The sequence below is a fragment of the Dioscorea cayenensis genome, chromosome 1 (genome assembly GCF_009730915.1).
Source record: "Dioscorea cayenensis subsp. rotundata cultivar TDr96_F1 chromosome 1, TDr96_F1_v2_PseudoChromosome.rev07_lg8_w22 25.fasta, whole genome shotgun sequence".
Lineage (NCBI taxonomy): Eukaryota > Viridiplantae > Streptophyta > Magnoliopsida > Dioscoreales > Dioscoreaceae > Dioscorea > Dioscorea cayenensis.
In genome coordinates, this window is record NC_052471.1 from 8241009 (window position 1) to 8254943 (window position 13935).

General features: G+C 42.6%; 1 non-coding gene across 1 annotated transcript; it reads right to left on the reverse strand.

The window, feature by feature from the left end:
- Nucleotides 1–5970: 5970 nt before the first annotated feature.
- LOC120266858 lies at nt 5971–6077 on the reverse strand. The gene has a single exon (XR_005538294.1). It is a non-coding gene; the product is annotated as a small nucleolar RNA R71 (small nucleolar RNA).
- Between the last annotated feature and the right edge of the window lie 7858 nt (nt 6078–13935).

Consider the following 13935-nt stretch of genomic DNA (forward strand, 5'->3'; position numbering starts at 1 on the left):
GGGTACTTGGACTTGTGAACCCTAGGATGTATTTGTTTCATTAAACCTTCCATTATGCTTTTATTAATTGATGTTTTATTTGAGTTCCAATCTTGAATGCTTGTTTGATTGAATCCTCCCTTAGAGTAACACTAGGGTTGAGAGTTCACCTTGGTAACCTTTGTGAGTGAGTGACACAACACAAGAGTTAGACAAAGCTAGAGTGGAGAGGGTTGAGAGGGTGAGTCCAGTGGTAGCGGAGCGTCCGCTTTTTCCTCCGGTGTGATTTATCCTACCTTTCCTTGAGTTCTTTGTGGTCATAGTAGAGTGAATGGGCTAAGGGATGACCTTCCGCTGGGGCTTAGTTGTAGAGGTAACGGAGTGAAGCGTTAAATTGATTTTAGCACCTAGGGCTTAGTTGTGACTAGGGAACTCTCACCTGGACCAAAGGGTTAGGTCTATTTCTAGGAAGAGGGTTTATCACTTGGAATCCCTAAAATTCCATGCGATTCTATCCGAGTGCGAGGTGTTGAGATTATTCGATTTCTCCTCCAGGACATGGTATAGAGTTAGTCACGGTTGACCTTAGATTTGGGATCGTGTATTGAAGGATTTCCATGACTCATTAATGCATTAGTTGGGAGGCATAATAGTTGGTTTTGCACTTGAAACAATTGTCATAGGTGGAACAATATCCGAGTACCCCATTTATATCGATTGCCTTATCTCTCACTTACTTGTGCTTTTCTCTCTTGTTTCTTTTACTCTTGTTTACATTACATCTTGTCAACACAAACATTATTCATCTTCACTTGGTTAAAAAAAAATTTAAGTATTTTTGCTTTCTACTCCCTGTGGATACGATACCCACTCACCTGGGATTTTATTACTCGACAAACCGGTGCACTTGTGGGACATACGCAAGGGGCATTGTCAGCTACACATCCATAAGGTAGATCACATCATGTCTTCAATAAAACGACTTTAATGAAGTTCTTGATAATGTCACACAAGTCAGAACATATGAGTGTGACTGCCTTTGTGCCCCTCTACTTTGTGTATTCACTTGAGCACAATGAAGGTTGGCACACACCCACATGTCTTTGAGCACAACTTGTGTCTTCACGTTTATTCAATCCAAGAACTTCATAAACAATTGCGTTCATGATCTATGTTTGCTTTATTTCATTCAAACTTGTCTCCATAAGCCTAAATGCACAAAAGAACACAAATACACACGAATGAGCAACAAAATTGGATAAAAGTGATGCTTAATGTAAGAAAAGTATATTTTGTATTAGTTATACACAAGAATTTATCAGTCGAATACTAATTATGCCCTAATGAGAGAAAGAACTATATCATGTGATGAGTGAAAGCTACCACCTCGAATGTGTGAAAGCCACCTTGGTGGCCGCCCAGGAAAGGGCTAGCTTAGATGATGTGTGAAGCTACTACCTTTTCTTTTTGTATACAAATAACTCCCTTTTAATAAGAACTTTGAGGAGTACATGTTGGCTTGACTTGAGTGAGTTTACACACACTACATAACATCGGATTTGTTGTCCTTTTTTATTTAAGTTTTTAGCTAGAGCAATGATTCGTCTTATTCAGTGTTTGAACTTTTCCTTACTTGTAGAATGCCTATTTTGATTGCTTTTGGTGAACCTAAGGCAAAGCAATTTCAATTTTCCTTCTTATATGCATGAATGTTTTATTTCTTTTTGAGGATAAGCAAAAGCTTAAGTGTGGGGGAGTTTGATAAGTGCTTGTGTATAAGTAATATGAAATATACTTTTCTTACATTGAGCATTACTTTTATCAAATTTTATAGCCCATTCGTGTGTATTTATGTTCTTTTGTGCATCTAAGGTTGTGGAGACAAGTTTTGAAGAAAAAAAGTAAAAGTAGATCATGAACGCAATTGTTGATGTAGTTCTTGGATTGAACAAACTTGAAGACACAAGTTGTGCTCAAAGACATGTGGGTGTGTAGCAATCTCTATTGTGCTCAAGTGAATACCCAACATGGAGGGGCACAAAACCAGTCACGCTCATATATTCTGACTTGTGCAACATTATTAAGAGCTTCATAAATGTGGTTTCATTGAAGATATGGCGTGATCTGCCGCATGGATGTGTGCCCATTCATATGGCCTCAATGAAAATAGTGGATTCAGGAGCATTCTGATGAAGTATCGTAGAAGTTTCCTGTAGCAAAATACTGTAGCAAAATCACTCTAGCAATTACTGTTCACTGCACACAGGAAATGAAGATTTGGAAATCCGTGAAAATTCCTCACACCTCTGTGAATGCCAGATTCCAGCCCTATAAATACTGCCTTGATTGTTTTATTTGGGGATCTTCTTCCTATCTTTTGTCCATCTTTTGGGGAACAGGCGGCCAGGATTTGGAGAGGTTTTTGCTATGTTTTTGGAGCGATTCTAAAGCCTTTGACATTGAGTTCCTTTGGAGAAAAACTATTGGGGGAGCTGTTGTCAACATCGATTCGATGAGGTGTGCCCTAGGTTTGACAAGGGAACCTTTGGAGAAGACTAGGCGGCTCCACAAGTCCATCGATACGGGCTATAAGGGGGTTTTCTCTATGGATTTCTTGCACTTATCCTTGATTTCATATTTACTTTTGTATTTCTCTATGGAGATCTAAACCCCTAGTGGGTGATTGGACTTGTAAACCCTAGGATGATTTTATTTCATTGACTCTTATTATGCTTCTTTAATTTATGTTTTAATTGAGTTTCAACTTTGAATGCTTGTTGATTTGATTTTCCCTTAGAGTGATACTAGGGTTGAGAATCTACCTTGGTAATTGATTGCTCGCCCGCAAGTGTACGAGGTCGCCAAGTAATTCCTGTGAGTGACACAGGGGTTGTAGTATTCCACGGGGCCAAGGAAGTATTATTACTCACTCTTCATCTATTATCTAGCCTACAATTCTTAGTATGAAGAACAATTGAAATAAAATAAAATAAACTAGTTAATCTATAGCAGAGTAACTAGCACACGGATGTAAACAAACAAGGAAGTATCAAGCATGACAAGGGAGTGTTTGGACAAGGAATCCACCTAGGGTTGTCGTTAAGTCCTGAACTAGGATGAGTTAAAGATACATTGATGATGATTGAGACCTAGAGACCTCATGAGTAGATTAGCCCCAATCTCTCGATGAGTAACCCCTAATCCCATACGAATGTCAATCGGAATCTTTTCTGGATCAACACTCCTATGATCGCATTAAGTTCTAGGAGTTCTCTAATAGGGGTAAACCTACTATCCTTCGGCTTAAACCTACCAATGGAGGGCTACCAACACCCGATCTCTCGGTGTGTAGGCACAAGTATCCCCTTTCAACCTTTCCTAGGTCTAGTACATGTGAGTAGGTCACATCTACGCATAAAACTCAAATAGAATTATGGATTTTGATAAGTGCTTGTGTGATAAGAATACGACGTGTTCTTTCTTTGTGTTGAGCATTACTTTTCTCAGGTTTAAACGCTAATATGTGTGTATTTATGTTACTTTCATGCAGGTAGGGTCGTGAGACTGATTATGAGAGAAAGAAGCCAATGTGGGTCGTAATGCACCAATTTGGAGGAAATCTTGCTAAGGTTCAAACGCGAAGACATAGGTCAGGTTCGAGATGTGGGAATGTGTGCTAATCTCCTCATATTCGAGTTAGCACAACTATTTGGAGGGGCACAAGGCCAGTCACATTCAAGCATTCCGACTTGTGCATATAGAACAAGATCTCCATCAACATGTCCGTTATTGAAGAAGCAAAGCGATCCACGACGTAAACGTGTGCCCGTTTGTGTTACCTCGATGAAATCATGGATTCAGGAGTATTTCGGGCCGTATTATATAGTAGGGTACTGTAGCAAAAACTGGAGCCAAAAATATTGTAGCAACACTGTTCATAGCCGGCCGAGAAAACAAAGAAACAGAGAATCCACATAGGCATGTGGAAATTCCACACGCCCGTGTGAAAAATCCACAGGGGCTCTCACACGGGTGTGTGAATTCCCGATTCCAGCCCTTTAAAAGCCGATTTCAGCCCCGATTTCAGCATTCTTTTCTCCATCTTTTCCCCAACTTGAGAGAGGGTGGCGGCTAGGGTTTTGAGAGATATTGGCTAGGGCTTTGGAGAGGTTCTATGGCTCCGACATCACGCGCCGTTTGGAAGAAGGTTAGCGGGAGATCTTTCATCGGCACCAATCTGGCGAGGTGTATCCTAGGCCGGACAAAGGGACCCTTGCGACGAGTAGAGGACTCTCCACAAGACCATCGCCATGACTAATGAGGGGGTTTTGTATGGATGCTTTGTTTTTACATTCAATTTTATTGATTGTATCTAGCTCCATGAAGAGCTAAACCCCTAGTGGGTACTTGGATATTTGTGAACCCTAGGATGTATTCATTTCATTGAATGTCTTTATTATGCTTTCAATTAATTGATGTTTATTGTGAGTTCCAATCTTGTATGTTTGATTGCATGAATACTCCCCTAGAGTGACACAAGGGTTGAGAGTTCTTGTTGGTAACTCTTGTGAGTGAGTGTCACACCATGAGAGTTAGACAAAGCTAGATTGGAATGGGTTGAGAGGGTGGGTCGAGAGGTAGTAGAGCGTCCCCTTTCCCCTCCGGTGTGATCTATCCTACCTCCACGTTCCAAGAGTTCTTTGCGGCCATAGTAGAGTGAATGGGCTAAGGGATGACCTTCCACTGGGGCTTAGTTGCGAGTGCAATGGAGTGAAGCGTTGAGGTGATTTTAGCACCTAGGGCTTAATTGTGGCTAGGGATCTTCCACCTGGACCAAAGGGTTAGGTCTATACATAGGAATAGGGTTTATCACTCAGAATCCCTAGAGCTCATTGCAGTTCTATGCAAGTGCGAGGTTGAGAGGCTATTTAATCTCTCATTCGGAACATGTATAGAGTTAGTTATGGTTGACCTAAGATTTGGGATCATGTAGTTAAGGATTTCCATGACTCATGGTTGCATCAATTAGGAAGTATAATAGAGGGTTCTTGCACTTGAAACAATTGTCCTAGGCGGATCAATATCCGGGTACCCCATCTTTGTCGATTGCCTTACCTTCTCCTTTACTTGTGCTCTATATCTTGTTGCTTCTATTTTTGTTATTTCATATTTTGTCACACTTATCACTATTCATTTTCCACATTAGTTAAGAAACAACTTAAGTGTCTTTATTCTCTACTCTCTGTGGATACGATACCCACTCATCTGGGATTATTACTTCGACACTCATGCACTTGCAGTTTACACGCATATTCAGACGTGTCAAGTTTTTGGTGCCGTTGCCGGGGAGTAGGCGTTTAGAGATACTTTGCACTTTGTTTTCTTAGCTATTCATTCATTCTATTTCATATCTTCTTTTCTATCATCGTTCTGATTTTGTTTTCTTTCTTTTGGTGCAACTCCAGGTTATGACCCGAGGGAACCCCTCAATATTGATTGAAGGATATACCGAGCTCGAACGTACACTTAGAAGAAAAGGGAAAGAACCTGTGCAAGAATAGTCTAATCTAGCTGATTTGGATGTAGAAGAATCTGAAAACATGGCAGAACAGAATGAGCAGCAACGGACATTATCCGATTATGCCAGACCTTCAGTATTGGGGACACAATCAAGAATTGTATGTCCCCCCGATTAGAGGTCAGAACTTCGAGCTGAAGCCGGCATTCATCTACATGTTGCAGCAATCCACACAGTTTAATGGGTTGGGCGATGGGGATCCAAACAGCCATATAGAGAACTTTCTTGAGGTGTGTGATATGCTGAAGATAAATGGGGTAACGGATGATGCCATCAAGTTTAGAGCCTTCCCATTTTCCTTGAAAGGGAGAGCGAAGCCGTGGCTACACTCATTACCTAGAGCATCAATTACCAGATGGGAGAAGATGGTAGAAGCTTTTCTTGGCCGTTATTTCCCTCTCGAAAAATCTGCAAAGCTTAGGAATGAGATCTCATCCTTTGTACAATTGGAATTGGAGTCTCTATTTGAGACATGGTAAAGGTTCAAGGAGCTCTTAAGAAAGTGCCCGCAACATGTATTCCCAGAGTGGATGATTGTTCAGACCTTTTACAATGATCTGAATCCGAGTACAAGGCAACTCTTGGATGCGGCTGTAGAAGGTACCTTAGGTAGCAAGACCCCCGGTGAGGCCCTTCAATTAATTGAAGAAATGGGGTTAAACAACTACCAATGGAATACTAGGGAGAAGAAAAAGGTGGCTGGTCTCCATGAGATAGACGTAGTGACTTCATTTGTGGCTCAAGTGGAATCACTGAGTATGAAGTTAGATCTTCTAACTTTAAACATAGTAGAGGTCGTGATTACTTGCACCGGGTGTGGTAGAGGACATGCTCCCTTTGATTGCCCGATATCTATTGGTGATGCATCTTCGGTTGAAAACGTCAACTTTGTGGGTATTGGCATAAGGAATCAAGGAAATCCATACAGCAATACCTATAATCCAAGTTGGAAGAGTCATCCTAATTTCTCGTGGAGCAACCAAGGTCCACAAAAGGACATAGGGCCACCGGGTTTCCAACAACAACAGCAAGCCCCAAACAAGGAAAACAGAGTTTCAGGTTTGGTGACCCGAATGAATGATTTGGAAAAGGCCTTAACCAGGTTTGTGCTATCGTCAGATACAAGATTTCAATTAGTTTAGGCTACACTTCGCAACCATACCACCTCTTTGCATAATCTTGAAAATCAAGTGGGGCAGATTGCGAAGTCTCTATCGGAAAGGCCACATGGAAGCTTACCGAGTAATACTGAGACCAACCCTAGAGAGCATGGAAGGCGATCACTTTGAGAATTGGTCGTGAGGTTATAGAGGTTAACAAGGGAGCAAGCAAAAAGAAAGAGGTGGCAATCCCACCTTTGAAGCCAAGAATCCCTTATCCCTCTAGATTGAAGAGTGACCAAGGGGATGAACAGTACAAGAAGTTCCTGAGTTTGTTCAAACAACTCCACATTAATATTCCTTTTGTTGAGGCATTGGCCCAAATGCCTAAGTATGCAAAATTCTTGAAAGACTTGTTGACCAACAAGAGGAAGTTAGAGGAGAGTGCTCCAGTGATTTTAGATGCATCTTACTCGCCGGTTTTACAAAAGAACATATCGAACAAGAAGAAAGACCCGAGAAGCTTCATCATTCCATGTAATATTGGCAATCTAGGTGAAGAAATGGCATTGGCGGACTCAGGGGCCAATATCAACGTCATGCCATACACCTTCTTCCAAAAGCTAGGCTTGGGCAAGCCTAGGCCTACTCGGATGACTTTGTAATTGGCGGATTGAACGGTGAGACATCCTAGGGGTATCATCAAAAATAAGCTCGTTAAGGTGTACAAGTATATATTTCCTGTAGACTTTGTGGTCCTAGACGTCGATAAGGATGCGGATGTACCCTCCATACTTGGGAGGCCATTTTTGCGGACTTCCAAGGCATTGATTGACATGGACGGTGGAGAGCTAACTTTGAGAGTTGGAGATGACAAGCTCACATACCGCCTTACTGAAGCCATGTGGCATTCTCTTGATTTCGATGATACTTTGTATTTTCTAGACGCTATTGAGAAGATTGTTGATGAATACATGCAGAAAATGTTCAATCTGGATCCATACAATAGCTTGTTCGACCAAGAGGAGGACAATGAAGAAGTAATGATGCTTGGTTCGACAGAAGTAGTACCATCTACCCCGGGGATCTTGAAGAAGGTGCTCCAAAATTTGAAGAGTGCTAGGAGATGCCACCGGAAATGCTCCAAGGCTGTTGGAGACATGCGTGAACCGAACAAACTGGGTGAATCATTGCTAGGCTGTCCCAAGCCTGATAATTCACCCTCTACCCTCAAGAGATTTTGCTCATCATGTTTCCAAGCCATGAGTAAGAGGGCAACTTTCATCTATAAGCCCCCGTGAGGTAAGACAAGGTACATCAAGCTAAGTGACGTTAAACAAGCGCTTCTTGGAAGGCAACCCAAGTGTTTACTGTTTTTCTTAATTTGGTAGTTTAGTGTTGCTTGAATAAATTGTTGAGTGTTGGTGTCTTGATTTTTTATATATTTCTGCTGTGATTTTATTGTGGGTTTTCAAGTTCATCGTATGTTTTCATGTGAATTTTGTGAAGTTGTGGTCGTTTGAGCTATTTCTCATGTTTTTCACTGGTATAAATTTCATATTGGGGCAGGCTTTGAATGTGTAAACATGTTCAGAAATTTTTTGCAAAGCCTGCAGAATTTTCTAAGGCATCCAGAGAAAACACACAGGCATGTGGAATTAACACACGCCCGTGGTTTTGTAGTGCAAGCTCATCCAGAGAAGGCACAGGGGCGTGGACTCGCCCCTGTGAATGACTATGCGATTCTTGCATGCTCGTGGGTAATTTTCGCAAGGGCGTGTGAATCCCTATAGAGATTGGCAGATTATCCCGAAAGCACAGAGGGATGTGGACTTGTCCTTGTGGGCGACCTTGTGAAAATCCCACAGGCGTGGGTAATTTCCGCACGCCCGTGCAAATCTCTGCAGAGGAGCTCTCTTCAACCCAAGAAGGCACAGGGGCGTGTGCTTGCCCCTGTGAGTTGGGCTTGTGAATGCACACGCCCGTGCGGAATTTCCACACGGGTGTGCAGAATACTTAGTAATTTTTCTCGGATGTCCAGAGCAGCCACAGGGGCGTGCAGCTGCCCCTGTGGGTCGGGCGCATGAGCGTGGGTATTTCTCACACACCCGTACATTTGTGTTTAGAGATAGTAAGTGTTTTCCTGAGAGCACACAAGGGCAAGCACCTGCCCCTGTGAAGCTTTTCTGTGGAGGCGCACGGGCGTGGGTAATTTCCACACGCCCGTGTGGATGTACAGAACTCCAAGAAGAGCGAGTCCTTTTAAAAGCTTTCCCTTATTGTTTAATTTACACTCTTTCCCTTATCGTTTCTCTTCACCCTAATATCCTTCAGTTGTTTGAGAGCACTCCTACATTGTTTCCCGACCTCCTATTGCCAATTTGGAAAGATTTTGCTTCGTTTTCCGGCCGTTTTCAAAGCTTTCTCATCTCAACTCAACGGTAAGCCCTATCAATGAAACTAGTAAATAATACATTGTTTCTTCAATTAGGATGATTATTTATATTTAGAACGAAGTAAAAGCATTGTAATGGTGCATTTGTGGAGTTTGAAGCATGGTCATGCGTTTGTTCACCGCCCGTGGATCCACACGGTTGTGCGAAAATTCCGGACGACCGTGTGGGTTTAGCAGCTATGTTTAATTAACTTGTTTGATCAATTCTCTTTCAATTTTTGCAGACTATGGCACCCAAGTCAAAGAAGCAAGCTGATAAGCGACCGCGAGAGTCATCTCCTGAGTCCGAGAGCATGAGATTCACAATCCCCGAGCATCAGGCTCATTTTGAGTGTCTGATGAGACTTCAGTTCGGACAGACTCAATTCTTGGATATGAGTATATTGAGATATTTGCAACAGGGGGATGAGTTCGCTGATGAGGTCAAGGAACTCGTTTCAGTGGGTGGTTGGAGGCAGTTATTATCGATTAGAGAGCCAGCCATCTGGGAGCTTATACGTAGTCCAGTTTAGAGCATTTGGACATCATTATAGTCTGAGTATCACTTAGTTTTCAGCTCGACTCAGCTTGTACGAGGAGATATTTACAGACAATAAGGAATACTCTCAGTTACCGACAGATTATCCTTGAGCTCTGACCCCACAGAGAACTTACAGAGCATTATGTGGTCAGGGCCAGTATACCCCGGGGCTGTCCAAGGCCACGTGCCTTTCCCGACCTGCGTACCGATATCTACATGGCATCATGAGCAGGTCGGTGAATGGCCGTGGTGATAGCACTGGCGTTCTGAGCCGGTAGGAGCTTCTGTACTTGTATTCGATGATGCAGCGCACACCGATCCATCTATGGCACATCGTCTCTGACTACATTCGACATCAGGGCCAGTATGCCAGATTGGGAGCGATCTTCTTGGGTCCATACATTACGAGATTAGCACTGGGTATGGGTCTCTTGGACGTGCTTCGCGGGGCCGAGAAGACGAGTATACATGCGCCCCTAAGCCTGGAGATGATGAGATTCATGGGCATGGTTTGTAGGGTTCGAACAGGGGTTTATGCTCTGGTTCTACAAACCCCAGAGATAGCCGAGAATGAGGGTGATGATGCCAAGGCTTCCCAGCCTGCCCCGGAGCCACTGGTGAGTCTAGTCAGCAGCAGACTGAGCACACAGAGTTAGACACTGAGGGCGCGCTTGCTCCGACCACCGGCACTACATCTTTACCTGACTTTGACATGAGACTGAGGGGACTTGAGGGCGAGGTTAGGGCTGTGCGTCAGGAGCAGAGTGAGATTCGTGGCCAGCTTTACCAGATCATTGAGGAACAGCGCCGGCTCGAGGCAGATCTTCACCGTTTTATCACTTCCTATTGTGGTTCATCCTCGCTACTTTGATTGCCACTCATACGCCACCACGCCACCACCACCAAACGACTGATTGTGATGAGTAGCAGACTGTTGGAGCTCGAACAAATATTGTTTACTTTTTGCTTGCTTTTGTTTTTGTGTTTTGTTAAGTTGGCATGGTTCTACCCTACCAACTTGTGTTGTTGAACTTTAGTTTATGTTCATCTTTGTGTTTTTGTTGACTACTCTCTAGTTTTTCCCCTTGTGCTTGTATTTTTCAATTTTTGTGGAATGATAATGTCCCCTTTCTGCCTCACAGGGCATTAAGGGAATTTGGTGTGCTTTCCCGGTTTTAATGGAAGTCGGACAGGACATGTATTGCTCACCACACATTTTCTCACGTCCTACCTCACGACGAGCACAAGTTGAACCGGGGAGTTCGTTTTCACCCTCCTTTATTATTTGCATTGCTTCATCTTGCATGTTTTTCATGATTAGTGTACATTGAGGGCAATGTACAACACTAAGTGTGGGGATGGGTGCATTTTATGTATTAGGACCATTGTTACATGCTAGTGTTACCTATGATGGCTTTGTTCATTCTTGTAAGATTCTTTTAGCTTGGACTAATGATTGATGTGAGTTATTTGTTTCTATGCTTTATTGAATCCTGTTTTACCCCTAGTATTGTCATGTGCACTGAATATTCTGTCGATACATTGGGAATAGCAAAAGTGACTACTCTAACTCTCTTGTATGCGTAACACACTACTTTGAGTACTTAGTCTTAGAAAACTAAGTTCTATCCTTCAGTGGACTCTTAAGAACTTTTAAGTCTTGTTGAGCTAATCCTAGTCTTATGGCATGTAGTGTACTCTAAAGATGTGATCTAAGGTGAATGTAAAACAAAAAAAAAAAAAAAAAACAAAAAAACAAAAAAATGAGTCTATGTCAAGATTTCTAGCCTCTTTGAAGCATGAATGTGAGTCTAGTCGCAGCAGCACGACACGGAGTTAGACCCACGAGGGCGCACGCCTCGACACCCGGCGCTACATCTTTACCTGACTTTGACATGAGACCCGAGGGGACTTGAGGGCGAGGTTCGGGCTGTCAGGTCCGGGAGGCAGAGTGAGATTCGTGGGCCAGCTTTACGGCATCATTGAGGGGCACGTCACGGCTCGAGGCGGATCTTCACCGCTTTTATCACTTCCTATTGTGGTTCATCCTCGCACACTCGTTGCCACTCCTTCTGCCACCATGCCACCACCACCAGCACCTGATTGTGATGAGTAGCAGCTTGTTGGAGCCTGAACAAATATTGTTTACTTTTGTTTGCTTTGTTTTGTGTTTTGTTAAGTTGGCATGGTTCTACCCTACCTACTTGTGTTGTTGAACTTTAGTTTATGTTCATCTTTGTGTTTTTGTTGACTACTCTCTAGTTTTTCTCCTTGTGCTTGTATTTTTCAATTTTTGTGGAATGATGATGTCCCCTTTCTGCCTCGCAGGGCACTAAGGGAATTTGGTGAGCTTTCCCGGTTTTAATGGAGGTCGGACGGGACATGTATTGCTCACCACACATTTTCTCACGTCCTACCTCACGACGAGCACAAGTTGAACCGGGGAGTTCGTTTTCACCCTCCTTTATTATTTGCATTGCTTCATCTTGCATGTTTTTCATGATTAGTGTACATTGAGGGCAATGTACAACACTAAGTGTGGGGATGGGTGCATTTCATGTATTAGGACCATTGTTACATGATAGTGTTACCTATGATGGCTTTGTTCATTATTGTAAGATTCTTTTAGCTTGGACTAATGATTGATGTGAGTTATTTGTTTCTATGCTTTATTGAATCCTGTTTTACCCCTAGTAATGTCATGTGCACTGAATATTCTGTCGATGCCCTGGGAATAGCCAATGTGACTACTCTAACTCTCTTGTATGCGTAACACACTACTTTGAGTACTTAGTCTTAGAAAACTAAGTTCTATCCTTCAGTGGACTCTTAAGAACTTTTAAGTCTTGTTGAGCTAATCCTAGTCTTATGGCATGTAGTGTACTCTAAAGATGTGATCTAGGGTGAATGTTAAAAAGAAGTCTATGTCGGTATTCCTCACTCATCGAAGCATGAATGCGTCTATGTAGACTGTAATCGAGTAGTTGGGTGGCTCTTGTGCCTAACCAGTATGTGCATCCACCAGAAAGATTTCAAAATGATGTTGATGCAGTCTACGTTAGTCAGACTCGAAAAAAAAACAAAAAAAACAATAAATGAATGATGAAATGAAAATAAAACCTAGTGATCTTTTTGAGTACCTACCAAAGGTTTTGAGATGAAAGTGGATTTAGTTTCAAGCTATAGATTTATAAGGATCTTACTTGGCCATTGAAGTAGCACTTAGTAGTTTAAGACTTAGTATTCATTGTAAGTGGAGTGATTAGCATCTAGAGCTGTACTGATTGAAGTCCTTAGGCTAGACCAGATCAGGGCAAATGAGACATAAGATTTACTTACACGGCACAAACATATAAGTGGTGAAATAGGATATTTTTATTATGCTTATTGACTTTGACTCAACATCTATGTATCATTGTCCATTGCTATTGGAATCTTATATTTGCTTAAGCCAGAGGTAATGCATTTAGCCACTTCTCAGTCTCTTTGTTTTTCATGAGTTGTTTGCTTGGGGACAAGCAACGCTTAAGTGTGGGGATATTTGATAAGTGTCTAAATGTAGGTGTTTTCATATAATTATCGTATTCACTTTGCATGTATTTTGTGAGGTTTGATGCCCATTTTATGCTTAATCGTCTTCTATTTGCTTTGTAGGGCATAAGGAAGCCATGGAGAACAAGAAGATATCATTTGGGCAAAAAGAGAAGAAAACAGGAATTTCATACTACCTAGTATGGGGGCCGTATGCACTGTAGCAGCGGATTGTTTTGGAGTGTCTGCCCAGATTTCCATACTACCCAGTATGGGGGCCGTATGCACCCCGTATGGATCGCGAATCTAGGGTTTTTGGGTGCCATACGACCCTCATACGACCCCCATATGACCCGTATGCCTCGGGGGGGGTATAAATACCAACTTTAGGGGCGATATTGGAGACTTTTTGTCAGCCTAGACTTTTTGGTCGCACCTTTTCTTGGCCGACTATGGGAGAGCACTTGAGAGTTTTTTTGGGCGACCTTGGGGGAGGAGAAGTAGGGCAAGGAAGCTAGAAGATCATCCAAGCCCAAGGTCCAAGATTCTCAAGGCAAGAAGGCAACATCATTCAAGGGGAGATCTACCACGATTTGAAGAAAGGAGACCCACGGCTAGAGGAAGCGTCATTTGGCACTCCTTTGGCGGGGAAAGCGTCATTCGGCACATTCTTCAGCTCCTCCTTCACCATTTCATCTAGGGAGTGTCATTTATGCTTTTGATTCATGTTTTGCTTGTTTGTATTGCTTGTTGTGAGATGATGACCCACTAG